We start from the raw sequence: 27,882 nt of genomic DNA, 5'->3' as shown, positions 1-27,882 counted from the left end.
AATGGCTCCTTAGCGCCCCCTACATAGGTTAAACGGATCCCTGTCCCGCTACGATTGTCCGACGGCTATGAAAATTGTGTGGCACCTGTAGCACATCCCAATGAACAAAAACCTCTTTGAAGTGTGTACCCTAAAATAGACAGAAAGTGAGGTATGAGTATTTAAATGTCCAATTTTTGCCAATTTTTGCACATTTACAGGGGTCATACTTTTGCCCGCTTCTCCTACACGGTTAACCCGATTGACTTCAAACTTGGGCTGTACCATCTCAACACCTGGGACAACATCATGGTAAAAAATCTAAAGTTTTTGACATACTATATGACGGTGGCGGGGCATCAAATTTACAGTTTCAAAATTCTTACTTAACAAAGCATTGCCGTGGTACGTTTAATTGAGAGCCACGAAAATTGGTACACATATGTAACAGACTATGATCTACAAAAAACTCTTTTTGAACCATATGCTAAACCTAACAGGAAGTCCGCCAGAGGCGAGGCATCAAATTTTGTGTTTCAAAATTCTTATTTAATGAAGCATTCCCGGCTGTACATTTCACCTAGAGTTACCAACATTTGAAGACATATGTAACAGCCCTCAAGGTACAAAAAACTGTTTTTGAACCATATGCTAAACCGAACAGGAAGTCCGCCATTTTGATTTACTTTGGAACGTGTTGCCATTTTTTGGGCCATTTCATAGGGGTCTTATTTTAACGAACTCCTCCTACAGAGTTTATCCGATCATCTCCAAACTTGGTGTGATTCATCTTAAAATGTTGAAGATGAAAAGTTATTGAAAGCTTTTTATTTCGACGCACGCTGTTGCCGTGGCATGCACAGTTTGCAAAGGAAAAAATTCCCTCTTAATGAAGCATTCACAGTTGTACGAAGCAGCTAGAGCTACGAAAATTTGGAGACAAATTTAACAGCCCACAATGTACAAAAAAGTCTCTTGGTGCCATGTGCTAAACCCAACAGGAAGTCCCGTAAGGGCCGGTCATCTCATTTTGAGGTAAAAAACTCCTCTTTAACGAAGCATTCCCGGTTGTACGTTTCACCTAGCGCTATGATAATTTAGAGGCATACATAAGAGCCCACGATGTACAAAATAGTCTCTTGGAACCATCTTCCAAAACAAACAGGAAGTCCGCCATTTTGATTTACGTTGGGATTTGTAGCCATTTTTTGTGGCCTTTTTTAGGGGTCATATTTTAACGAACTCCTCCTACAAAATTTATCCGACTGTCTTCAAACTTGGTGTGCTTCATCTTAAGATGTTTAAGATACAAAGTTATCGAAAGTTATTTATTTTGTCCCACGCCGTTTCATGGCGATGCATTGTTTGCCAAGTAAAATGCTGCTTTTTTTTTGGTCTAAACATGTGCAAAAACTCATGAAACTTTACACACACATCAGGCTTGTCATAAGCATGAATATTTTAGAGATTTCTTATTAAATTTGCAATAAATGCTTCAATAGCACCCTCTAGACATTTTTATGAAGTCTTTCCGATTATATGATTCAGCTAGATGTGTGAATATTGGCAGGCATGCCTAATATATTCAAAAAGTATTCTATATAGCCATGTGCCAATCCATTTTGATTTTATTTTGTTAATTGTGCATCATTTTTGGCCTTCCATGAAACTTTGCAAACACAAAGCATGTCTAAACATTTACAATTTAGACGGTTTCCTATGAAACAGTACCCCAATATGCCAGTACCCCGACGTGCAAATACCCCAACGTGGCCCGGGTTGCGAGGGCCCTTTATAGCTGCTCGCAGCTCTAGTTATTCTTTTTATTTGTTATTATTCTTTTCCGCAAACAATCACATTTTTGAGACACTAAACGTGAACGAAAACTCACCAAACTTTACACGCAGATCGGGCCTGGCGAAAAATTTGATATTTTAAAGTCGCCATACATGATAACAGAAAAATGGCTCTGTAGCGCCACTTACATAGCTTAAACGGATCCCTGTCCCGCTACGATTGTCCTACGGCTATGAAAATTGTGTGGCACCTGTAGCATATCCAGATGAACAAAAACCTCTTTGATCTGTGTACCCTAAAATAGACAGGAAGTGAGATATGAGTATTTAAATGTCCAATTTTGGCCAATTTTTGCACATTTACAGGGGTCATACTTTTGCCCGCTTCTCCTACACGGTTAACCCGATTGACTTCAAACCTGGGCTGTACCATCTCAACACCTGGGACAACATCATGGTAAAAAATCTAAAGTTTTTGACATACTATATGACGGTGGCGGGGCATCAAATTTACAGTTTCAAAATTCATACTTAACGAAGGATTGCCGGTGGTACGTTTAACCTAGAACTATGAAAATTGGTACACATATGTAACAGACTATGATCTACAAAAAAGCCTGTTGGTGCCATATGCTAAACCTAACAGGAAGTCCGCCAGAGGCGAGGCATCAAATTTTGTGTTTCAAAATTCTAACTTAATGAAGCATTCCCGGCTGTACATTTCACCTAGAGTTACCAAAATTTGAAGACATATGTAACAGCCCTCAAGGTACAAAAAACTCTTTTTGAACCATATGCTAAACCGAACAGGAAGTCCGCCATTTTGATTTACTTTGGAACGTGTTGCCATTTTTTGGGCCATTTCATTGGGGTCTTATTTTAACGAACTCCTCCTACAGAGTTTATCCGATCATCTCCAAACTTGGTGTGATTCATCTTAAGATGTTGAAGATGAAAAGTTATTGAAAGCTTTTTATTTCGTCGCACGCTGTTGCCGTGGCATGCACAGTTTGCAAAGGAAAAAAATCCTTCTTAATGAAGCATTCCCAGTTGTACGAAGCAGCTAGAGCTACGAAAATTTGGAGACAAATGTAACACCCCACGATGTACAAAAAAGTCTCTTGGTGCTATGTGCTAAACCCAACAGGAAGTCCCCCAGGGGCCGGGCATCACATTTTGAGCTAAAAAACTCCTCTTTAACGAAGCATTCCCGGTTGTACGTTTTACCTAGTTATCAAAATTTGAAGACATATGTAACAGGCCTCGAGGTACAAAAAACTATTTTTGAAACATATGCTAACCCCAACAGGAAGTCCGCCATTTTGATTTACTTTGGAACGTGTTGCCATTTTTTTGGTCATTTCATAGGGGTCTCATTTTAACGAACTCCTCCTACAGAGTTTATCCGATCATCTTCAAACTTGGTGTTGATTTTATTTTGTTAATTGTGCATCATTTTTGGCCTTTCCATGAAACTTTACAAACACAAAGCATGGCAAAAACGTTTACAATTTAGATGGTTTCCTATTTGACAGTACCCCAACATGCCAGGACCCCGACGTGCAAATACCCCAACGTGGCCCGGGTTGCGAGGGCCCTTTATAGCTGCTCGCAGCTCTAGTTAAGGCCCGAGCAGCGACCGCTGCGAGGTCCCTATTGTTCCTGAAGGAATTCTTCTTCTTCTTCTTCTTCTTCTTCTTTTTAGCGCTATGATAATTTAGAGGCATACATAAGAGCCCACGATGTACAAAAAAGTCTCTTGGAACCATCTGCTAAACCAAACAGGAAGTCCGCCATTTTGATATTCGTTGGGATTTGTAGCCATTTTTTGTGGCCTTTTTTAGGGGTCATATTTTAACGAACTCCTCCTACAAAATTTATCCGACTGTCTTCAAACTTGGTGTGCTTCATCTTAAGATGTTTAAGATACAAAGTTATCGAAAGTTATTTATTTTGTCGCACGCCGTTTCATGGCGATGGATTGTTTGCCAAGTAAAATGCTGCTTTTTTTTTTTGGGTCTAAACATGTGCAAAAACTCATGAAACTTTACACACACATCAGGCTTGTCATAAGCATGAATATTTTAGAGATTTCTTATTAAATTTGCAATAAATGCTTCAATAGCGCCCTCTAGACATTTTTATGAAGTCTTTCCGATTATATGATTCAGCTAGATGTGTGAATATTGGCAGGCATGCCTAATATATTCAAAAAGTATTCTATATAGCCATGTGCCAATCCATTTTGATTTTATTTTGTTAATTGTGCATCATTTTTGGCCTTTCCATGAAACTTTACAAACACAAAGCATGGCAAAAACGTTTAAAATTTAGATGGTTTCCTATTTGACAGTACCCCAACATGCCAGTACCCCGACGTGCAAATACCCCAACGTGGCCCGGGTTGCGAGGGCCCTTTATAGCTGCTCGCAGCTCTAGTTAGGGCCCGAGCAGCGACCGCTGCGAGGTCCCTATTGTTCCTGAAGGAATTCTTCTTCTTCTTCTTCTTCTTCTTCTTCTTCTTTTTCTTTGTTATTATTCTTTTCCGCAAACAACCACATTTTTGAGGCACTAAACATGAACGAAAACTCACCAAACTTTACACGCAGATCGGGCCTGGCGAAAAATTTGATATTTTAAAGTCGCCATACATGATAACAGAAAAATGGCTCTGTAGCGCCACCTACATAGGTTTAACGGATCCCTGTCCCGCTACGATTGTCCGACGGCTATGAAAATTGTGTGGCACCTGTAGCACATCCCAATGAACAAAAACCTCTTTGATATGTGTACCCTAAAATAGACAGGAAGTGAGGTATGAGTATTTGAATGTCCAATTTTGGCCCATTTTTGCACATTTACAGGGGTCATACTTTTGCCCGCTTCTCCTACACGGTTAACCCGATTGACTTCAAACTTGGGCTGTACCATCTCAACACCTGGGACAACATCATGGTAAAAAATCTAAAGTTTTTGACATACTATATGACGGTGGCGGGGCATCAAATTTACAGTTTCAAAATTCTTACTTAACAAAGCATTGCCGGTGGTACGTTTAATTGAGAGCCACGAAAATTGGTACACATATGTAACAGACTATGATCTACAAAAAAGCCTGTTGGTGCCATATGCTAAACTTAACAGGAAGTCCGCCAGAGGCGAGGCATCAAATTTTGTGTTTCAAAATTCTTATTTAATGAAGCATGTACATTTCACCTAGAGTTACCAACATTTGAAGACATATGTAACAGCCCTCAAGGTACAAAAAACTCTTTTTGAACCATATGCTAAACCGAACAGGAAGTCCGCCATTTTGATTTACTTTGGAACGTGTTGCCATTTTTTGGGCCATTTCATAGGGGTCTTATTTTAACGAACTCCTCCTACAGAGTTTATCCGATCATCTCCAAACTTGGTGTGATTCATCTTAAAATGTTGAAGATGAAAAGTTATTGAAAGCTTTTTATTTCGTCGCATGCTGTTGCCGTGGCATGCACAGTTTGCAAAGGAAAAAATTCCCTCTTAATGAAGCATTCCCAGTTGTACGAAGCAGCTAGAGCTACGAAAATTTGGAGACAAATTTAACAGCCCACGATGTACAAAAAAGTCTCTTGGTGCCATGTGCTAAACCCAACAGGAAGTCCCGTAGGGGCCGGTCATCACATTTTGAGGTAAAAAAAACTCCTCTTTAACGAAGCATTCCCGGTTGTACGTTTCACCTAGCGCTATGATAATTTAGAGGCATACATAAGAGCCCACGATGTACAAAAAAGTCTCTTGGAACCATCTGCTAAACCAAACAGGAAGTCCGCCATTTTGATTTACGTTGGGATTTGTAGCCATTTTTTGTGGCCTTTTTTAAGGGTCATTTTTAACGAACTCCTCCTACAAAATTTATCCGACTGTCTTCAAACTTGGTGTGCTTCATCTTAAGATGTTTAAGATACAAAGTTATCGAAAGTTATTTATTTTGTCGCACGCTGTTTCATGGCGATGGATTGTTTGTTCTTCTTCTTCTTCTTCTTCTTCTTTTTCTTTGTTATTATTCTTTTCCGCAAACAACCACATTTTTGAGGCACTAAACATGAACGAAAACTCACCAAACTTTACACGCAGATCGGGCCTGGCGAAAAATTGGATATTTTAAAGTCGCCATACATGATAACAGAAAAATGGCTCTGTAGCGCCACCTACATAGGTTTAACGGATCCCTGTCCCGCTACGATTGTCCTATGGCTACGAAAATTGTGTGGCACCTGTAGCACATCCAGATGAACAAAAACCTCTTTGATATGTGTACCCTAAAATAGACAGGAAGTGAGGTATGAGTATTTGAATGTCCAATTTTGGCCCATTTTTGCACATTTACAGGGGTCATACTTTTGCCCGCTTCTCCTACACGGTTAACCCGATTGACTTCAAACTTGGGCTGTACCATCTCAACACCTGGGACAACATCATGGTAAAAAATCTAAAGTTTTTGACATACTATATGACGGTGGCGGGGCATCAAATTTACAGTTTCAAAATTCTTACTTAACAAAGCATTGCCGGTGGTACGTTTAATTGAGAGCCACGAAAATTGGTACACATATGTAACAGACTATGATCTACAAAAAAGCCTGTTGGTGCCATATGCTAAACCTAACAGGAAGTCCGCCAGAGGCGAGGCATCAAATTTTGTGTTTCAAAATTCTTATTTAATGAAGCATTCCCTGCTGTACATTTCACCTAGAGTTACCAACATTTGAAGACATATGTAACAGCCCTCAAGGTACAAAAAACTCTTTTTGAACCATATGCTAAACCGAACAGGAAGTCCGCCATTTTGATTTACTTTGGAACGTGTTGCCATTTTTTGGGCCATTTCATAGGGGTCTTATTTTAACGAACTCCTCCTACAGAGTTTATCCGATCATCTCCAAACTTGGTGTGATTCATCTTAAAATGTTGAAGATGAAAAGTTATTGAAAGCTTTTTATTTCGTCGCATGCTGTTGCCGTGGCATGCACAGTTTGCAAAGGAAAAAATTCCCTCTTAATGAAGCATTCCCAGTTGTACGAAGCAGCTAGAGCTACGAAAATTTGGAGACAAATTTAACAGCCCACGATGTACAAAAAAGTCTCTTGGTGCCATGTGCTAAACCCAACAGGAAGTCCCGTAGGGGCCGGTCATCACATTTTGAGGTAAAAAACTCCTCTTTAACGAAGCATTCCCGGTTGTACGTTTCACCTAGCGCTATGATAATTTAGAGGCATACATAAGAGCCCACGATGTACAAAAAAGTCTCTTGGAACCATCTGCTAAACCAAACAGGAAGTCCGCCATTTTGATTTACGTTGGGATTTGTAGCCATTTTTTGTGGCCTTTTTTAGGGGTCATTTTTAACGAACTCCTCCTACAAAATTTATCCGACTGTCTTTAAACTTGGTGTGCTTCATCTTAAGATGTTTAAGATGCAAAGTTATCGAAAGTTATTTATTTTGTCGCACGCCATTGTCATGGCGATGCATTGTTTGCCAAGTAAAATGCTGCTTTTTTTTTTGGTCGAAACATGTGCAAAAACTCATGAAACTTTACACACACATCAGGCTTGTCATAAGCATGAATATTTTAGAGATTTCCTATTCAATTTGCAATACATGGTTCAATAGCGCCCTCTAGTCATTTTTATGAAGCTTTTGCAAATGTTTTGTATTTTATGATTCAGCTAGATTTGTAAAAATTGGGATACCTATCAGCCAAAGACTTACAAAAAGGTTTCTAAAGCCATATGCTGAATCAAACAGGAAGTCTGCCATTTTGATTTACTTTGGTATTTGTAGCCATTTTTTGGGGCCTTTTATAGGGGTCATATTTTCAACAGAACTTATCAGATCGTCTTCATTCTTTGGCGTGTTTCATCTTAAGATATTTAAGATGAAAAGTTATTGAATTTTTTTATTTTGTCACACGCCTTTGCTGTAGCCATGCATTGTTTGTGAAGAAAAATGCTTCTTTGAGAGTCTAAATATGGGCGAAAACTCACAAAACTTTGCACACACACCAGACCTGTCTGGAACATGAATATTTTATTTAGATATTTGTTGTGCAATTTGTAATAAATGGCTCAATAGCGCCCTTTAGACATTTTTATGAAGTCTTTCCGTTTATATGATTCAGCTAGATGTGTGAATATTGGCAGGCATGCCGAATATATTCAAAAAGTATTCTATATAGCCATGTGCCAATCCATTTTGATTTTATTTTGTTAATTGTGCATCATTTTTGGCCTTTCCATGAAACTTTACAAACACAAAGCATGGCAAAAACATTTACAATTTAGATGGTTTCCTATTTGACAGTACCCCAACATGCCAGTACCCCGACGTGCAAATACCCCAACGTGGCCCGGGTTGCGAGGGCCCTTTATAGCTGCTCGCAGCTCTAGTTATTATTATTATTATTATTCTCCGCAAACAATCGCATTTTTGAGACACTAAACGTGAACGAAAACTCACCAAACTTTACACGCACATCAGACCTGGCGAAAAATTTGATATTTTAAAGTCGCCATACATATAACAGAAAAATGACTCTGTAGCGCCACCTACATAGGTTTAACGGATCCCTGTCCCGCTACGATTGTCCTACGGCTACGAAAATTGTGTGTCACCTGTAGCACATCCAGATGAACAAAAACCTCTTTGATATGTGTACCCTAAAATAGACAGGAAGTGAGGTATGATCATTTGAATGTCCAATTTTGGCCCATTTTTGCACATTTACAGGGGTCATACGTTTGCCCAATTCTCCTACACGGTTAACCCGATTGACTTCAAACTTGGGCTGTACCATCTCAACACCTGGGACAACATCATGGTAAAAAATCTAAAGTTTTTGACATACTATATGATGGGGGCGGTGCATCAAATTTAGAGTTTAAAAATTCTTACTTAACAATGCATTGCCGGTTGTACGTTTAATCTAGAGCTACGAAAATTGGTACACATATGTAACAGACTATGACCTACAAAAAACTCTTTTTGAACCATATGCTAAACCTAACAGGAAGTCCGCCATTTTGATTTACTTTGGAACGTGTTGCCATTTTTTTGGTCATTTCATAGGGGTCTTATTTTAACGAACTCCTCCTACAGAGTTTCTCCGATCTTCTTCAAACTTGGTGTGATTCATCTTAAGATGTTGAAGATGAAAAGATATTGAAAGCTTTTTATTTCGTCGCACGCTGTTTTCGTGGCATGCACTGTTTGCAAAGGAAAAAAATCCTTCTTAAAGAAGCATTCCCAGTTGTACGAAGCAGCTCGAGCTACGAAAATTTGTAGACATATGTAACAGCCCAAGATGTACAAAAAAGTCCCTTGGTGCCCTGAGCTTAACCCAACAGGAAGTCCCCCAGTGGCCGGGCATCACATTTTGAGCTACAAAACTCCTCTTTAACAAAGCATTCCGGGTTGTACGTTTCACCTAGCGCTATGATAATTTGCAGGCATACATACGAGCTCAGGATGTACAAAAAAGTCTCTTGGAGCCATATGCTAAACCAAACAGGAAGTCCACCATTTTGATTTAGGTTGGGATTTGTAGCCATTTTTTGTGGTCTTTTTTTAGGGGTCATATTTTAACGAACTCCTACAGAGTTTATCCGATCATCTTCAAACTTGGTGTGATTCATCTTAACATGTTGACGATGAAAAGTTATTGAAAGCTTTTTATTTCGTCGCACGCTGTTGTCGTGGCATGCACTTGATTGCAAAGGAAAAATAAATCCTTCTTAATGAAGCATTCCCAGTTGTACGAAGCAGCTAGAGCTACGAAAATTTGGAGACATATGTAACAGCCCACGATGTACAAAAAAGTCTCTTTGGTGCCATGTACTAAACCCAACAGGAAGTCCCCCAGGGGCCGGGCATCACATTTTGTGCTAAAAAACAACAACTCCTCTTTAACGAAGCATTCACGGTTGTACGTTTTACCTCGAGCTATGATAATTTGGAGGCATTCATAAGAGCCCACGATGTTCAAAAAAGTCTCTTGGAATCAAATGCTAAACCAAACAGGAAGTCTGACATTTTGATTTACTTTGGGTATTTGTAGCCACTTTTTGGGGCCTTTTATAGGGGTCATATTTTCTGCAAAACTTATCACATCGTCTTCATTCTTTGGCATGTTTCATCTTAAGATATTTAAGATGAAAAGTTATTGAATTATTTTATTTTGTCACACGCCTTTGCTGTAGCTATGCATTGTTTGCAAAGAAATTTTTTTTTTGAGAGTCTAAACATGGGCAAAAACTCACAAAATTTTGCACACAGATCAGATCTCTCACAAACATGAATATTTTATAATTTGTTGTGCAATTTGTAATAAATGGCTCAATAGCGCCGTCTCGATATTTTTATGAAGTATATCCGATTATATGGTTCAGCTAGATGTGTGAATATTGGGAGGCATACCTATCAGCCTAATACCTCCAAAAATTATTCTATAGCCATGTGCCAATCCATTTTGATTTTATTTTAATTGTGCATCATTTTTGGCCTTCCATGAAACTTTGCAAACACAAAGCATGTCAAAAACATTTACAATTTAGACGGTTTCCTATGAAACAGTACCCCAACATGCCAGTTCCCCGACATGCAAATACCCCAACGTGGCCCGGGTTGCGAGGGCCCTTTATAGCTGCTCTCAGCTCTAGTTAGGGCCCGAGCAGCGGCGGCGGCGGTGCCGCTGCGAGGCCCTATTGTTTTTGTAGGAATTCTTCTTATTAGGGCCCGAGCAGCGGCGGCACCGGCGGCGGTGCCGCTGCGAGGCCCTATTGTTTTTGTAGGAATTCTTCTTCTTATTATTATTAGGGCCCGAGCAGCGGCGGCGGCGGTGCCGCTGCGAGGCCCTATTGTTTTTGTAGGAATTCTTCTTCTTCTTCTTATTATTATTATTATTATTATTATTATTCTCCGCAAACAATCGCATTTTTGAGACGCTAAACGTGAACGAAAACGCACCAAACTTTACAGGCCTGGCGAAAAATTTGATATTTTAAAGTCGCCATACATGATAACAGAAAAATGGCTCCATAGCGCCACCTACATAGGTTAAACGGATCCCTGTCCCGCTACGATTGTCCTATGGCGACGAAAATTGTGTGGCACCCGTAGCACATCCAGATGAACAAAAACCTCTTTGATTTGTGTACCCTAAAATAGACAGAAAGTGAGGTATGATCATCTGAATGTCCAATTTTGGCCCAGTTTTGCACATTTACAGGGGTCATACTTTTGCCCGCTTCTCCTACACGGTTAACCCGATTGACTTCAAACTTGGGATGGACCATCTCAACACCTGGGACAACATCATTGTATATTGTCATATAGTAATATGACGGCGGCGGTGCATCAAATTTAGAGTTTAAAAATTCTTACTTCACGAAGCATTGCCGGTTGTACGTTTAATCTAGAGCTACGAAAATTGGTACACATATGTAACAGGCTATGACCTACAAAAACCATATGCATTTTTGAACCATATGCTAAACCTCACAGGAAGTCCACCATTTTGATTTATTTTGGAACGTGTTGCCATTTTTTGGGCCATTTCGTAGGGGTCTTATTTTAACGAACTCCTCCTACAGAGTTTATCCGATCATTTTCAAACTTGGTGTGATTCATCTTAAGATGTTGACGATGAAAAGTTATTGAAACCTTTTTATTTCATCGCACGCTGTTGCCGTGGCATGCACTTTTTGCAAAGGAAAAAAATCATTCTTAAAGAAGCATTCCCCGTTGTACGAAGCAGCAAGAGCTACGAAAATTTGTAGACATATGTAACAGCCCAAGATGTACAAAAAATTCTCTTGGTGCCATGTGCTAAACCCAACAGGAAGTCCCTCAGGGGCCGGGCATCACATTTTGAGCTAAAAAAAACTCCTCTTTAACGAAGCATTCCCGATTGACTTCAAACTTGGGATGTACCATCTCAACACCTGGGACAACACCATGGTAAAAAATCTAAAGTTTTTGACATACTATATGACGGGGGCGAGGCATCAAATTTAGAGTTTAAAAATTCTTACTTAATGAAGCATTCCCGGCTGTACGTTTCACCGAGAGTTACCAAAATTTGAGGACATATGTAACAGCCCTCGAAGTACAATAAACTCTTTTTGAACCATATGCTAAACCTAACAGGAAGTCTGCCATTTTGATTTACTTTGGAACGTGTGGCCATTTTTTGGGCCATTTCATAGGGGTCTTATTTTAACGAACTCCTCCTACAGAGTTTATCCGATCAATTTCAAACTTGGTGTGATTCATCTTAAGATGTTGACGATGAAAAGTTATTGAAACCTTTTTATTTCATCGCACGCTGTTGCCGTGGCATGCACTTTTTGCAAACGAAAAAAAATCCTTCTTAATGAAGCATTCCCAGTTGTACGAAGCAGCAAGAGCTACGAAAATTTGTAGACATATGTAACAGCCCAAGATGTACAAAAAATTCTCTTGGTGCCCTGTGCTAAACCCAACAGGAAGTCCCCCAGGGGCCGGGCATCACATTTTGAGCTAAAAAACTCCCCTTTAACAAAGCATACCCGGCTGTACGTTTCACCTAGAGTTACCAAAATTTGTAGAGGTATATAACAGCCCTCGAGGTACAAAAAACTATTTTTGAACCATATGCTAAACCTAACAGGACGTCCGCCATTTTGATTTACTTTGGAATGTGTTGCCATTTTTTGGGCCATTTCGTAGGGGTCTTATTTTAACGAACTCCTCCTACAGAGTTTATCCGATCATCTTCAAACTTGGTGTGACTCATCTTAAGATGTTGAGGATGAAATGTTATTGAAAGCTCTTTATTTCGTCGCACGCTGTTGTCGTGGCATGCACTTTTTGCAAAGGAAAAAAATCCTTCTTAATGAAGCATTCCCAGTTGTACGAAGCAACTAGAGCTACAAAAATTTGTAGACATATGTAACAGCCCACGATGTACAAAAAAGTCTCTTGGTTCCATGTGCTATACCCAACAGGAAGTCCCCCAGGGGCCGGGCATCACATTTTGAGCTAGAAAACTCCTCTTTAACGAAGTATTCCCGGTTGTACGTTTCACCTCGCGCTATGATAATTTGCAGGCATACATAAGAGCCCACGATGTACAAAAAAGTCTCTTGGAACCATGTGCTAAACCAAACAGGAAGTCCGCCATTTTGATTTACGATGGGATTTGTTGCCATTTTTTGTGGCCTTTTTCAGGGGTCATATTTTAACGAACTCCTCGTACAAATTTCATCCGACCGTCTTCAAACTTGGTGTGTTTCATCTTAAGATGTTTAAGATGCAAAGTTATCGAAAGTTTTTTTATTTTGTCGCACGCTGCTGCTATAGCGATGCATTGTTTGCCAAGTAAAGTGCTGCTTTGTTTTTTTATCTATACATGTGTGAAAACTCATGAAACTTTGCAAACACATCAGTCTTGTCATGAACATGAATTTTTAGAGATTTATTGTGCAATTTGCAATAAATAGCGCCCTCTAGACATTTTTATGAAGTATTTCCGATTGTATGATTCTGCTAGATTTGTGAAAATTAGGACAGACCCCTATCAGCCTAAAACCTACAAAAAAGTATTATGTAGCCATTTGCCAAACCAAAGAGGAAGTCCGCTATTTTGATTTTATTTTGGTAATTATACATCATTTTTGGCCTCTTTCATTAAACTTTGCACAGACAAGGCATGGAAAAAACTAACATTTTAAATGGTCCTTCTTCCATGTAACAGTACCCCAACGTGCCAGTACCCTGACGTGCGAGTAACCCAACGTTGTGCTCAATAGCGCCCTCTATGCATTTTTATGGAGCATTTCCAATTGTATGATTCAAGCGATACACAACTAAAGATGACTTGACCTAGATTTGTGAAAACTGGGAGGCATACCTATTAGCTTAAGACCTACAAAAAGTATTCTGTAGCCGTATGCTAAACCTAAAAAGAAGTCCGCCATTTTGAATTTATTTTGGGAATTGCACACCATCTTTGGCCTTTTGCACTCACAAAGCTTGTCAAAAACATTTTAGATGGTCCTTGTCCGATTTGACAGTACCCCAACGTGCCAGTACCCCGACGTGCAAGTACCCCAACGTGGCCCAGGTTGCGAGGGCCCTTTATAGCTGCTCGCAGCTCTAGTTATTATTTTACTTCTCCGCAAACAATCGCATTTTTGAGACACTAAACGTGAACGAAAACTCACCAAACTTTACCCACACATCAGGCCTGGCGAAAAATTTGATATTTTAAAGTCGCCATACATGATAACAGAAAAATGGCGCTTTAGCGCCCCCTACATAGGTTAAATGGATCCCCGTCCCGCTACGATTGTCCTACGGCTACGAAAATTGTGTGGCACCTGTAGCACATCCAGATGAACAAAGACCTCTTTGATTTGTGTACCCTAAAATAGACAGGAAGTGAGGTATGAGTATTTAAATGTCCAATTTTGGCCCATTTTTGAACATTTACAGGGGTCATACTTTTGCCCGCTTCTCCTACTCAGTTAACCCGATTGACTTCAAACTTGGGCTGTACCATCTCAACACCTGGGACAACACCATGGTAAAACATCTAAAGTTTTTGACAAACTATATGACGGGGGCGAGGCATCAAATTTAGAGTTTCAAAACTCTTACTAAACGTAGCGTTGCCGCTTGTACGTTTAACCTAGAGCTACGAAAATTGGTACACATATGTAATAGACTACGACCTACAAAAAAGTCTGTTGGTGGCATATGCTAAACCCAACAGGAAGTCCGCCAAAGGCGGGGCATCAAATTTTGCGTTTCAAAATTCCTACTTAATGAAGCATTCCCGGCTGTACGTTTCACCTAGAGTTACCAACATTTGAAGACATATGTAACAGCCCTCAAGGTACAAAAAACTCTTTTTGAACCATATGCTAAACCTAACAGGAAGTCCGCCATTTTGATTTAATTTGGAACGTGTTGCCATTTTTTTGGCTGTTTCATAGTGGTCTTATTTTAACGAACTCCTCCTAGAGAGTTGATCCGATCATCTTCAAACTTGGTGTGATTCATCTTAAGATGTTGAAGATTAAAAGTTATTGAAAGCTTTTTATTTCGTCGCACGCTGTTGCCGTGGCATGCACTGCTTGCAAAGGAAAAAATTCCTTCTTAATGAAGCATTCCCAGTTGTACGAAGCAGCTAGAGCTACGAATATTTGGAGACATATGTAACAGCCCACGATGTACAAAAAAGTCTCTTGGTGCCATGTGCTAAACCCAACAGGAAGTCCCCCAGGGGCCGGGCATCACATTTTGAGCTAAAAAAAAAACAAAACTCCTCTTCAACGAGGCATTCCTGGTTGTACGCTTCACCTAGCGCTATGATAATTTGGAGGCATACACAAGAACCCACGACGTACAAAAAAAGTCTCTTGGAATCATGTGCTCAACCAAACAGGAAGTCCGCCATTTTGATTTACGTTGGGATTTGTAGCCATTTTTTGTGGCCTTTTTTAGGGGTCATATTTTAACTAACTCCTCCTACAAAATTTATCCGACCGTCTTCACACTCTGTGTGTTTCATCTTAAGATGTTTAAGATTAGCTCTTTGACTGCCAAACACGTTTCATGATGATTAGTAAAATTCCAATGAATGGAATGCGATCTTTCATTGAGTAGCAACATTGTATATGTAATAAAGGCAAACAATATTCTTTTTGCCTTGAAAGATGAGTTAAAATGCTCAAAAGCGGCTGGCACTGTGGATTTTTTTGTTTTGTTTTTATAACGCCTGGCAGTCAAAGAGTTAGGGGTGTCCCGATCCGATACTGATATCGGATCTGTGTCCGATATCAGCCAAAAACCAGTATCGGATTTTTTCTGTCCATGTCCAAAAATATCCGATATTTGCACACATATATAAACAGTCCGTTCCAGCTTCCGCTCCTGATTTTCTATCCAGCAGCGTCTGCGCCGAGCACGCAGAGCTCACGTGATCAAACAAACAAGCATGCATGTGAATTAGCTTTTAGCAAACTGAGGAAGATAGAATGTCGACAGTGTGAGAGTATTTTTCATTGAAAAAAGAAAAAGACAGCGGACAGCAACATTTGTCAAAAGCCGAAGTTCCCCGTGGTGGAAAATAAAGGGAGAAGTTGAATCTAACCAACCTCATCAAGCATTTGAAAAAGTATCACAAACTAGAGGATGAGGATTTTGAGAAGAGAACCGAGGCGAATAATAAGACAGCCAACGCTGTCGGAATCATTTTCACACCGTAAGAAACTCCCACGGGACGGCAAAAAGGCTTCACGTAAGTATCACTGAAAAGATCGCTTAATTTATTGTGCTTGATGGCCAGCCTGTCAATCGTTAGTACTGTCGGCTTTAAGTGTAATTGAGCACCTCAAGCCTCGCTACGTTATTTCGAGCCGCCACTATTTCGTAGATAAAACTATACCGCGGATGTATGGTGACGTTCAAAGGTGTATAGCGGCTTATGTGGCAATTGCTAACGCTGTTAGCTTCACCACGGACATCTGGAGCTCAGAGCAACTTCATTTATCATAGAGGAGCATAGTATAGAAGCAAGCTGACGGGGCGGCATGCTGAAATGCTCATCTTCTTAAAAAAGAATCTCGACATTATGCTTGGTCTGCAGAAAGGGAAGATGGAGGAATAGTGAATAGTGTTAACCAACTGTTTTTCTACCTTTATTATAGTTACATTTTCATTTTTATTTATTTTAAATTGGAGCTTGGGACACGTTGAGCAGTGAGAGAGTGGCCAATATTATGTTGGTTATATATTTTTTTTTGTCCCGCCCGCTGTTCCCACCATAGTGACCATACACTGAGTGTGTGTGCGTGTGTGTGTGTGTGTGTGTGTGTGTGTGTGTGTGTGTGTGTATATATATATATATATATATATATATATATATATATATATATATATATATATATATATATATATATATATATATATATGTATATATATATATATATATGCGACTGTGTGCGCTCGGGGTGACAATAGAGAGGATGCTGTATGTGACGTAGCCCGTACTTGAAGCCGATTGGCTGCCGCAAATCGAAAAGCGAAAAAAGTTACATTTTTTTAACTTTGGCGAATGTGCGATTGTACGGATTTTCGTCACGAATGTGCGGATTTTCGCTACTGCACACCGCGTCCCAGCGCGCGAAACGCGTCCTCCGCGCCGCCCCACGCACTTTCATTCCGTTGCGCGTGAACTCCATTGACTACAATGCAAACGCGCCGCTGAAATGCCTTCCCCCGCTTTTGGTGAGAACGCAGCATTAGTTGTCCAGAAGTCTGTAATAAAGGAGCAAGACGCTCAGCCCTTGCTGGTTCATGAATATTGGCTTCCTGTTGACCTGCAGTAACATACACAGTGTATCCAACACATTGTGATAAAAGTACAATCGAGATATACTGCACATTTGTCAATTCTTTGCAACACGACTTCCTTGGTGCTCTGAGAGATGGCTGGACTGGAGCTCACACCAAAAGGCAATCTTGTGTACGTAAACAGTCCCTTATGTGTGTTAACTATTACATACTTTCTTGATTCTTCATCCAGCACAATCTGTTGATATGCATGGCTCATGTCGAGTTTAGTGTACTTTTCTCCTCCAGTTAAGCAAGCTATCATGTCCTCCATTCTGGAGATGTGGTACTGTTCAATGGCTGAGCATTTGTTTACCGTTAGCTTGTAGTCTCCACAAATCCTTGCTCTGGAGTCCGGTTTGAGAACCGGCATAATGGGTGCTGCCCAGTCTGAAAACTTGACTGGCTAAAAAAATAAAATACATTCAACAAGCAACATTTGTAGTTTTGTTCTATTGTGCCACTTATGTGGTGGAGCCTATCAAAGCTGATTTTGGGTTGGAGAAGCGGGATACAGTCTAGAATGGTCACTATCCAATCGCAGGGCACATACAGACAAACACACATTCACTATGGAAATAAATCAATGGTGAAGTCCAGGGAAAACACGGGTATACGGCATATATCCACTTCTTTTTCAGTAAGTTTTGCGTCTACCCACTTCTGAATCCTCCTTGATGCACAGTTTTTGCGCACCATTCAGCCATGACCCACCTTCCGCTGGATCTAACTGGCTGGCCTGCACTCGCTGCCTTTTTGGTTAAATAAAGACATGAGGACTGATGCGCCAGTCAGAGAATGAGTCGGGCGGGTCATGCCGAGGGCTTTATTGCCAACACGTGAGGTGCCAATTCCACTACAGTTGATTGACGGGTCACTCTGTCTTCTGCGTGATGATCGTAAATGTGAGCAGGGCAGAAATAAATAAACATATTTCCCGTGAGTGGTGGCATGTATCCAAACAACATACTGTACATACGACAAAAACTTAATTCACAGTTAAGTTTTAAAGTTGTTTACAAAAAAAACAACAACATTGTTTTAAACTACTGGCAGTAATATGACCGACTTTACTGAACGGAGAAGGATTTTGTTGCCAATACATTGCCGTTAAACTGTGTCTTTCGGCTAGGCTAACATTATGAAATATGTTATCCTGACGTTAGCCATTTAACCTAAACTAACTGCATTACGATAATGGAGGGAACCCGCGTAATTGTTTCAGTAATTGTATAATTAACCCAGTTTGCAAAGACTATTATGCTAGACTGTAAAGTTTGACGAATGAAACTGTAATAAATGCCCAGACCAGAGATTATCCCAGTGTCTATGAAGCTTTTTTCCCCGCTAAATGTTTTTAAAGTTTGCTGTATAATGTTTTAACATTGTCAGAGTATGTTCTTTTAGTACATTTTATAACCTACTTTTGTTTTTTCTTCTATGCTCTGAATGTTGTTAACTAGTAACTACTGTGTTTATTGATGCTTAATGTGTTGTCTTTCCTTGTGTAAAGCACATTGAGTTGCCTTGTGTATGAAATGTGCGAGACAAATAAGCTTGCCTTGCCTTAGATCTAAACGTTAGCCAAGTTATTGTTTAGCCTACTGTAAACACTAACTTAAAGTATTATAGTACAGTTAGTACTTAGCCCTACGGAATTTTGAATAAAGTATACCCACTTCTCCAGGGACCACTACACCACTCTATGGAAATTCACCTTTATGGACAATTTTGAGTCTGCACTGAATCTAACAAATATATTTTTGGAATGTGGGAGAAAACCCACACAAGCACAGGAGAACATCCTAACAACACAGGAAGGCAATGTTGGACTATGTGTAATAATATAATAATTGTGGGAATGCTATATGTTATTGTGAATTTTATTCTCCACACTTTTTGCCATCTAACAACTCCCACCTGATATTTCCAATTTACATTGTTCAAATTTCAACTAGCTTAAAAAATTCACGCTTCCCGGGGTATATATGGTCTGATTTACTTACAGTATTTGCACAATTTAACATTTAATATCAACTTTTCCCCATTTATTTTCAATGGGACAGTCATTGAACTATTTCTAAGTATCACATTCCACGCCCACTTCCATATATATAACTTATCATCATTACCAGGTGTCTGATACTTCTTGGTGGCACAGTTGGTAACGTGCATTGTCCAGTAACCAGGAGGTTATAATTTCATAATGTATCTCTCAATTTGCTTTCAGCATTCCCACGCAATTTCTACAGAAATTGCACTTATTGTGGGAACGCTGAAAGCATCCCACATATGCTATTCTGATTTTTATTCTCCTCACATTTTTTTTGCCAAAAAACAACCCCCACATAATACTTCCGATTTACACCGTTCAAATTTTAACTTGCTTCAAAATTTCATGCATTCTGGGCTACATCTCGTCTGATTCCACGTTACTTACAGTATTCGCACAATTTGACGTTAAATATCAGCTTTCCCCCCGTTCATTTTCAATGGCACTGACATTTAACTTTTTCTAAGTCATTTTCACATAATTTATCTTTCAATTTACGTCATAAGCATTACATCCGTCAAAATTAATTGATTAAGCGATATGTAATTAGTTATCAACAAATTAATTGACAACTACTTTAATAATCGAGTAATTGTTGGGAGTCAGTTTTCATTTAAAATTGTACAAATCCTCAGATTTCAGCATATCAACGGTTAATTGTTCACTGATTTCTGTAGTCCTTCATAAAATAAGTGATTATCGTTTAATGAAATGATGATAATGATTGTGTTTAATCAAAATACGACATTTGCAAACCTCTGTTTTTACTTTGGAAAACAATGACCGAACCGGTAACATAGTACATCAATCCCCCTTTGTTTTTAATCATTATACGAATACAGAGTACAAAATGACCACCAATCACTGGTTAATAAACAGTTAAACGGGGAAAATGCTTTTCAATACTTTTTATGCAAAATCAAGTCAAGTCAAGTTTATTCATATAGCCGTTAATCACACAAAAGTCTCAAAGGGATTCACATTAAAATTAACATGAATCTGATTAGTCGATCAATTGATTGCAAAATCGATAGATTAATCGATTCTAAAAAATAGTCGATAGTGCACTAATAAGCATTCAGCTTAGCATTCAGCTATTGGCATTCAGCTTTCAGCATTCTCGCGCAATTTCTCCAGAAATTGCACTTAGTCTAGTTACAATTAAACATTTTAATGGCCTTGACACCCCTTGATATGTAAATATATGTGTAAACGTGTCCTTCCTGATTTCTGCAGGTCAACTTCTTCATCTTCATCAACGTGAAACTTTGTAATTTTCACATAATTTATCTTTCAATTCAGCTTTCAGCATTCCCGCGCAATTTCTCCAGAAATTGCACTTAGTCTAGGTCTAGTATACAATGCTATTTAACGTATAATCAGTTAAAGCATTACCCACGATACACGCACTAAGCACAAAATGAAGCGCACCTACACCAGTGATGGCCAACTCCGTTCCTTGAGGGCCACTATCTTGCATTTAGATCAGTGATCCCCAAACACCGGACCACGGACCGTTACCGGGCCCTGGGCCTCTTTGGACCGGGTCGCGGCGGGCCACACAGTTGAAAGAATAAAAAAAAAAAAAAAAAAACTTACTGTACTTCCGGTTAATTGTATAGCCGAGGCTTTAAAATGTTTTTTTTTTAAAGTGACCGGATTCTCACAGTTTTTGTATTGCTCGTATCATTCATAAGCATTACCATAGTCACCTCACCATATTAAAGCGTTGTTACCCTTGTTATGGTGTTTGTGCTGCAAGTACAGGTACATGAAAATACATAGTGGATTTAGGCGTAGCCTTTTATTAAATAGCTGCTTAACAGCCAGGAAGGCCGAAGCCTGGACTCGATTTTGCGTCCTGAGCACTGGGAGGCGAACGTGCTAACCAGTCATCCAACGTGCCTCTGTGATTATTATTATTATTATTATTGGTGTTGTTGTTATTCCTGACCTGCATAATCTAATAGGAGAGTTTTGCTTTTAAGATCATCAATAATAATAACAATAATAATGATTATAATAATCAGGTGTGTTGGAAGAGGGAAACTAAAAATATGCAGGACAGTGGCCCTCGAGGATCGGAGATGCCCAACCCTGTCCTAACGGGTTAACAAGATCGACCTTATATTTGCTCAGAAGACTGTTTAGGCCTTCATGATGTCAAAACATGAAGTTTGTGATGATTATTTATTTATTTATTTATTTTGTTTTTTCAATGAAATGCTTTTCCAACGTGCTGTTCGACAACCCCAATCCCAACAACAAAATTCTCGATTCTAATTAACATACACAAAAGCTCAGGGAATTTTAGACACACATCCGGCTTGGCAAAAATAATTACTGTATTGTGTGATTTATTATTATTATTATTATTATTATTATTTATGCCTGACCTGCATAATCTAATAGGAGAGTTTTGCTTCAAGATAAATAATTAAATAAACACTGGTTGATAATATTTTAGCAATTTATCATTATACAGTCAGTAGTTATCTTTTTTATGTAGATGCAAGAGGCGAAATATGGGAAATATTGAGAAAGCTGTACACAATCTGGATTTGAAAATACACATTCCACAGATTTCAGTATTCCAATATCAAGCTCTTGAAAAATTGATGCTGACAGAGAGATTGTCTTAATGGGTCCTCAAATGTGACAGCCAAGCTACAATAAACATTTGTAGATTTGATAATCTGTCAAATGAATAGTTGTAAAATCTTGCTTATCTGTGTGACTTAACATAAGCGGCTGTAATGAATAATGTTTGAAGAAATACTTACAAATTCGTTGCATTTGTGTGGCTACCCCATGGAGGTCAACTTGATCTGATTCCAAGTTATAATCCGCAATATTTTGCTCCCAGTTTACTGTGTTTGTGATGGCAGACTGCAGGCTGAGAGTGCTCTCCCGAGTTACATGCTGGCCTCACAGGATGTGTGCATTGATTGCATGTGGATGGGACAACGTGCCCATCCTCTTCCCATCTCCCACGCCAGCTGTGCCAACTCCAACCAGTGCCATCAATATCACCCTCTCTGACAGAGAGCCGCGATAGTTTATGGTTCCACGTTCACATGCAGTGAGATCTTAATCTAATGAACATACCTGTAGTTTGAAATAAATAAATGAAACTGTCCAAGGAGAGACAATTTCACAATTTCTTGAATAATGATGATGTTCTTGTTATTGCTTTTATTTACTTGTTTTGATTTGTTGATAGATATTATGGCTAAGTAGCCACAATGACGCTTGAATAGGGGTTATTAGGCCATCATGAAAAAAGAGCAAAGAGACAGCTAAACCCCAAATCATAGCCACTGATGAATTTATTTATATATTGGAACTTCCTTCCTCTAAATACATAGCAGCTAGGGGTAGGCGATATGGTAAAAATGTCATATCACGATTCTTTAAAAATAAATTCACGATCTTGACTTTATCACGATTCTTTTTTTTTTTTTAACATATTTTTAAACTAATCTTCACATTTCTGAACGTTTTTGTAAATTTTAGAACATATTTACAATGTATATAAAACCCTAAAATAATTTTTTTTTTTTTTTTTAAACAGACAGCCAACTAAGCTTTCTGAAAGGGTTTCAATTGAAATAGTGCAATTATAGCAGCTGATTGACTGATTGCTTAACAGTTTAATATAATGATCATTAGTCGAAACAATGCCTGCATATGCGCGAACACTTCTGGGTGCCACTCTCGACGTCCGTGTCACACGACGCTGCGCACTCCCCACATTAGATCACACACGTTGCCGCTCAAACACTCCAGTGACACTCCTTACACACGACAATATGCTAGGATTCATTCTCACGCTAATCCAAATGTTCTGATTCAGCATTACTTTTTTAATGGACAATTTACATCTTGAATCATGTCCTGCTTGGGTTAGGTCTACAGACTCCCTGAAAGTAAGGCAGTAGTAGCTATTACTGGCTTGATTTGAGACCCGTGGTGGCTCCATAAAATGACCAGCTGTGCCTAGAGGGCCTTTAATTGGGTTTCCATTGTGTGCTGACAGAGTCAATGGAGCATCGATTTGATTTTCCCTTCAGATGCTGCTGCTGTTGTTGCTGAGGCCAAATGCTAGATGTCACACCAGGATCATTGGGTTACACAACCAAAGGTTGTCTCATCATGAACTCCACCCAGCGGCTGAGCAACAACGGCGGGAAAATCTGTTTATTCATGCTGCTCCGAAACCAGGGGTGTCTAACATTTACGCATGGGGGGGGGGGGGAAGAAAATTGAAAAGAAGTGGGTGAACATTTGTATTTCTTAAAGCTGCTCTCTGTAACAATTTAGCCAAAAATATCTTTACAATTGCCTTTTTATTTGACCATTTATGACTGAAATATCTTGTAATTAGTAGATTAACACCTGAGCTGGTCACAATGGCTACTCCTGCAAGCCTCTCGCCAATAGTTTTCAGACGGGATTTGGGTTCGAATTTACTGCCCTCGCTCTGCGGATGTGACGTCGTGTGCATAGCGTGTATGTGAAGAAAGGTGTGTGCAGTTAAAAAAAAAAAAAAAAGTTATTTTTTTTTGTCTACAGATGGTAGTAGCGATTCAAAATTGAATTTTCTGCATCCAGTAGCTTTAATGCATATTAGTTTTGTTTTTTTCTAATGACTTAAGCACTTTTTTTTTTGCAACTAGTTGCTATTTTTCAAAACTTTTCACACAAATAAATTGGCGCATTGTAGTTCTCTTGCAAAAGCAAATATGTCTTGCTGTTTATTTTCAGCTCGAGGGTTCGTTTCAAAATCAGCAATTGAAGTGCTTTTGGTAGATCTAACCAGGCCCAGAGTGACTAACCTGGAATTTTCCCGCTTGGACTGTTCAGGGCGCTATTAAGTTCAGATTGTATCAAGCGTCTCTCTTGCTCACTCTCTTGCTCTCTCTCGCAAACCAACCCCCAGCGCCTTCCTCCACGACAGCTTGCTTGCTCTCTCTCGTTAACTCTTTCTCCCCTCCCCCACCCTCACCATCGTTCGCTTGTCTCTCTGGCAAACAGTACGGTACGCTCTGTCCGAGTGTCCATACTCAACACAGGTTAGCTTAGTTTCAGTCTCAGGAGGCACAGTCAAAAGTAAATTCAGAAACAGAAAGAAAGCAGAAAAGGCAAGATTAAAGAAAAGGAGTACAGCTGACAAGGCCAAATGCGCCCAAACTCAAATGTATGTTCTTGGTTGTAAAGATTCAGCAGGGAATTTAGAATTGTGTTTCCACAGCGTCTTTGAGTTCTCGGTAATTAATTCAAATGAGTTTGATTGAGTCCAGCCGATGTAAAAACAACCGCCTCAAATTTGACCAATCAGCCGTGGTCATTGCAGCCCGCCCCCTCAAAGTTCCTGCCTGGCTCAGCAAGACCTTGCAATACAAACCCTAGCAAAAAGTATGGAATCACCAGTCTTGGACGAACACTCACTCAGACGTTTTGTTCTGTAGATCAAACTCAGATAAAAAGTGTGAAACCGTCGCACTAAAAGAAATGAAGAAAAAACTTTGTGCTGGTCAGTAAATGTTACTTTTATAGAGCAAGTGCAGAGAAATAAATATGGAATCACTCCATTCTGAGAAAAAAATATATAGAATCGTGAAAAACAGACAAAGGAAATGTCATGTTTTGGTTTGGTGGGGGTGGGTTTTTGTTGTCTTTTGGTCGTTTGTCATGTGTTCCTTGTTTCTTCCCTTGTCCCGTTATGTCAAACCACGTCCACCTGAGTGTTTCTTCCCTTCCCAGTGTATCCACCAATCAGCTTCCCCTGCCACTTGTGTCTTACCCAGCTGTGTCTAGTCATTGTCATTAGCCTGTGTGTATTTAGTCCCCTGTTTTCCGTTCGGTTCTTGTGGAGTCATAGTATCTGTTGTGCCTGTTGTTGTCCCTGTGTTCCATGCCATGCCATGCCTTGTGTTTGTTTTTTGATCTTGTTAATTTTTTCATAGTACCTTGTTTATAGTTTTTGTTAATTAAATCCCCTTTTTTTTACCTGCATCCCTGCCTTGCCCTGTTTTTTGGTTGCCTCCTGCATTTGGGTCCAGCCACCAACACCCCACTCCCGTGACAGAATGACTCCACCAGAACTGGACCCAGCAGGGGCAATGGCGGAATTGGAGACCTGGCAGAGGCTTGAAGACATCGCCCGAGTCATTGCAGAGATAAAAGAGTTGATGGCTTTGGACCGTGGCGACTGGAGTGATGGGTCGGACTGGCCTCAGAACCCCGAACCTCGTCTGCTGCAGCCTCTCGCTCCGGAACCTCGTCTGCTGCCGCCGCAGCCCCTGGCCGCTTCGCCTGTGCCGCTGCCGCCGCAGCCCCCGGCCGCTTCGCCTGTGCCGCTGCCGCCGCAGCCCCCGGCCGCCTCGCCTGTGCCGCTGCCGCCGCAGCCCCCGGCCGCTTCGCCTGTGCCGCTGCCGCCGCAGCCCCCGGCCGCTTCGCCTGTGCCGCTGCCGCCGCAGCCCCCGGCCGCTTCGCCTGTGCCGCTGCCGCCGCAGCCCCCGGCCGCTTCGCCTGTGCCGCTGCCGCCGCAGCCCCTGGCCGCTTCGCCTGTGCCGCTGCCGCCGCAGCTCCTGGCCGCTTCGCCTGTGCCTCTGCCGCCGCAGCCCCTGGCCGCTTCGCCTGTGCCGCCGCAGCCCCTGGCCGCTTCGCCTGTGCCGCTGCCGCCGCAGCCCCTGGCCGCTTCGCCTGTGCCGCTGCCGCCGCAGCCCCTGGCCGCTTCGCCTGGGCCGCTGCCGCCGCAGCCCCTGGCCGCTTCGCCTGGGCCGCTGCCGCCGCAGCCCCTGGCCGCTTCGCCTGGGCCGCTACCTCCTGTTCCTCGTCAGGCGGCGCATGGATTGCGGCCGCCACCTCGTGTTCCTCGTCAGGCGGCGCATGGATTGCAGCCGCCACCTCTTGTTCCTCGTCCGGCGGCGCCCGGCCAGCGGCCGCCATCGCCTGCACCTGTTCCGGCGGCGCTCGGCCAGCGGCCGCCATCGCCTGCACCAGTTCCGGCGGCGCCCGGCCAGCGGCCGCCTCCTGCTCCTCATCTGGCGGCGAACACCCCGCCGCCACCTCTGCTCCTTGTCGGGCGTCGAGGACGCCCTCCTGACTGGCCCCGCTGGGACTCTCTTGTCGGGCGTCGAGGACGCCCTCCTGAACTGCTTTTTGTCTGGGACGGATGGGTGGGCCGTGTGCCCTCCTCCGTGCCCCCTTCCGCCCGCCCTTGTTTTTGGACTTTTTATGTTGGACGTCTGGGAGCCGTCCCTTGAGGGGGGGGTTATGTCATGTTTTGGTTTGGTGGGGGTGGGTTTTTGTTGTCTTTTGGTCGTTTGTCATGTGTTCCTTGTTTCTTCCCTTGTCCCGTTATGTCAAACCACGTCCACCTGAGTGTTTCTTCCCTTCCCAGTGTATCCACCAATCAGCTTCCCCTGCCACTTGTGTCTTACCCAGCTGTGTCTAGTCATTGTCATTAGCCTGTGTGTATTTAGTCCCCTGTTTTCCGTTCGGTTCTTGTGGAGTCATAGTATCTGTTGTGCCTGTTGTTGTCCCTGTGTTCCATGCCATGCCATGCCTTGTGTTTGTTTTTTGATCTTGTTAATTTTTTCATAGTACCTTGTTTATAGTTTTTGTTAATTAAATCCCCTTTTTTTTACCTGCATCCCTGCCTTGCCCTGTTTTTTGGTTGCCTCCTGCATTTGGGTCCTGCCACCAACACCCCACTTTCGTGACAGGAAAAAAGAAAAAACATCACTAGTATTTAGTTGCACCACTTTTATGACAGCTTGCAGTCTCTGAGGCATGGACTTGATGAGTGACAAACAGTATTCTTCATCAATCTGGTGCCAACTCTCTTTGATTGCAGTTGCCAGATCATCTTTGCAGGTCGGAGCCTTGCTGTGGATCAGTTTTTTCAATTTCCACCACAGGTTTTCAATTGGGTTGAGATCTGGGCTATTTGCAGGCCATAACATTGACTGGATGTGTCTTTCTCCAAGGAATGCTTTCACAGTTTTTGCTCTGTGGCATCTTGGAGAATGATTTCATCATCCCCAAACATTTTTTTCAATTGAAGGGATAAGAAAGCTGCCCAAAATGTCAATGTAAACTTGTGCATTTATTGAAGATTTAACCACAGCCATCTCCCCAGTGCCTTTGGCTGACATGCAGCCCCATATCATCAAGGACTTGGGGAATTTGGATGTTTTCTTTAGGCAGCCCTCTTCGTAAATCTCACTGGAACGGCACAAAAAAAGTTCAAGCGTCATCACCTTTTCCAATGCAGATTCGTGACTCATCACTGAAGATAACCTTCATCCAGTCATCCACAGTCCATGATTGCCTCTCCTTAGCCCATTGCAGTCTTGTTCTTTTTTAAGCGCCAATGATGGTTTCCTTTTAGCGTTCCTGTATGTAAATCCCATTTCCTTTAAGCAATTTTACACAGTTCTGTCACATACATTGACTTCAGCTTCCTCACATTTCTTCTTCATTTGTCTTGTTGTGCATTTTCTGTTTTCAAGACATATGGCCTTTAGTTGTTTGTCTTGACGCTTAGATGTCTTCCTTGGTCTACCAGTATGCTTGACTTTAACAACCTTCCCATGCTGTTTGTACTTGGTCCAGATCTTCGATA

At 41.1% G+C, this 27,882-nt stretch overlaps 1 protein-coding gene across 1 annotated transcript in view; it reads right to left on the bottom strand.

Moving 5' to 3' along the window:
* Nucleotides 1–22,112, bottom strand: part of LOC144031455 (gap junction alpha-10 protein-like) — a 454,623-nt gene extending 432,511 nt beyond the window's left edge. The window contains exon 1 of the mRNA XM_077538628.1: nucleotides 22,031–22,112. The gene's annotated coding sequence lies outside the window, so the exon portion shown is untranslated. The remainder of the gene's footprint in view (nucleotides 1–22,030) is intronic.
* Between the last annotated feature and the right edge of the window lie 5,770 nt (nucleotides 22,113–27,882).

This window comes from Festucalex cinctus, chromosome 12 (assembly GCF_051991245.1).
Source record: "Festucalex cinctus isolate MCC-2025b chromosome 12, RoL_Fcin_1.0, whole genome shotgun sequence".
NCBI classification, from domain to species: Eukaryota; Metazoa; Chordata; class Actinopteri; order Syngnathiformes; family Syngnathidae; genus Festucalex; species Festucalex cinctus.
Note: the sequence above shows the minus strand (reverse complement) of the source record. Positions and strands in the feature narration are given on the sequence as shown.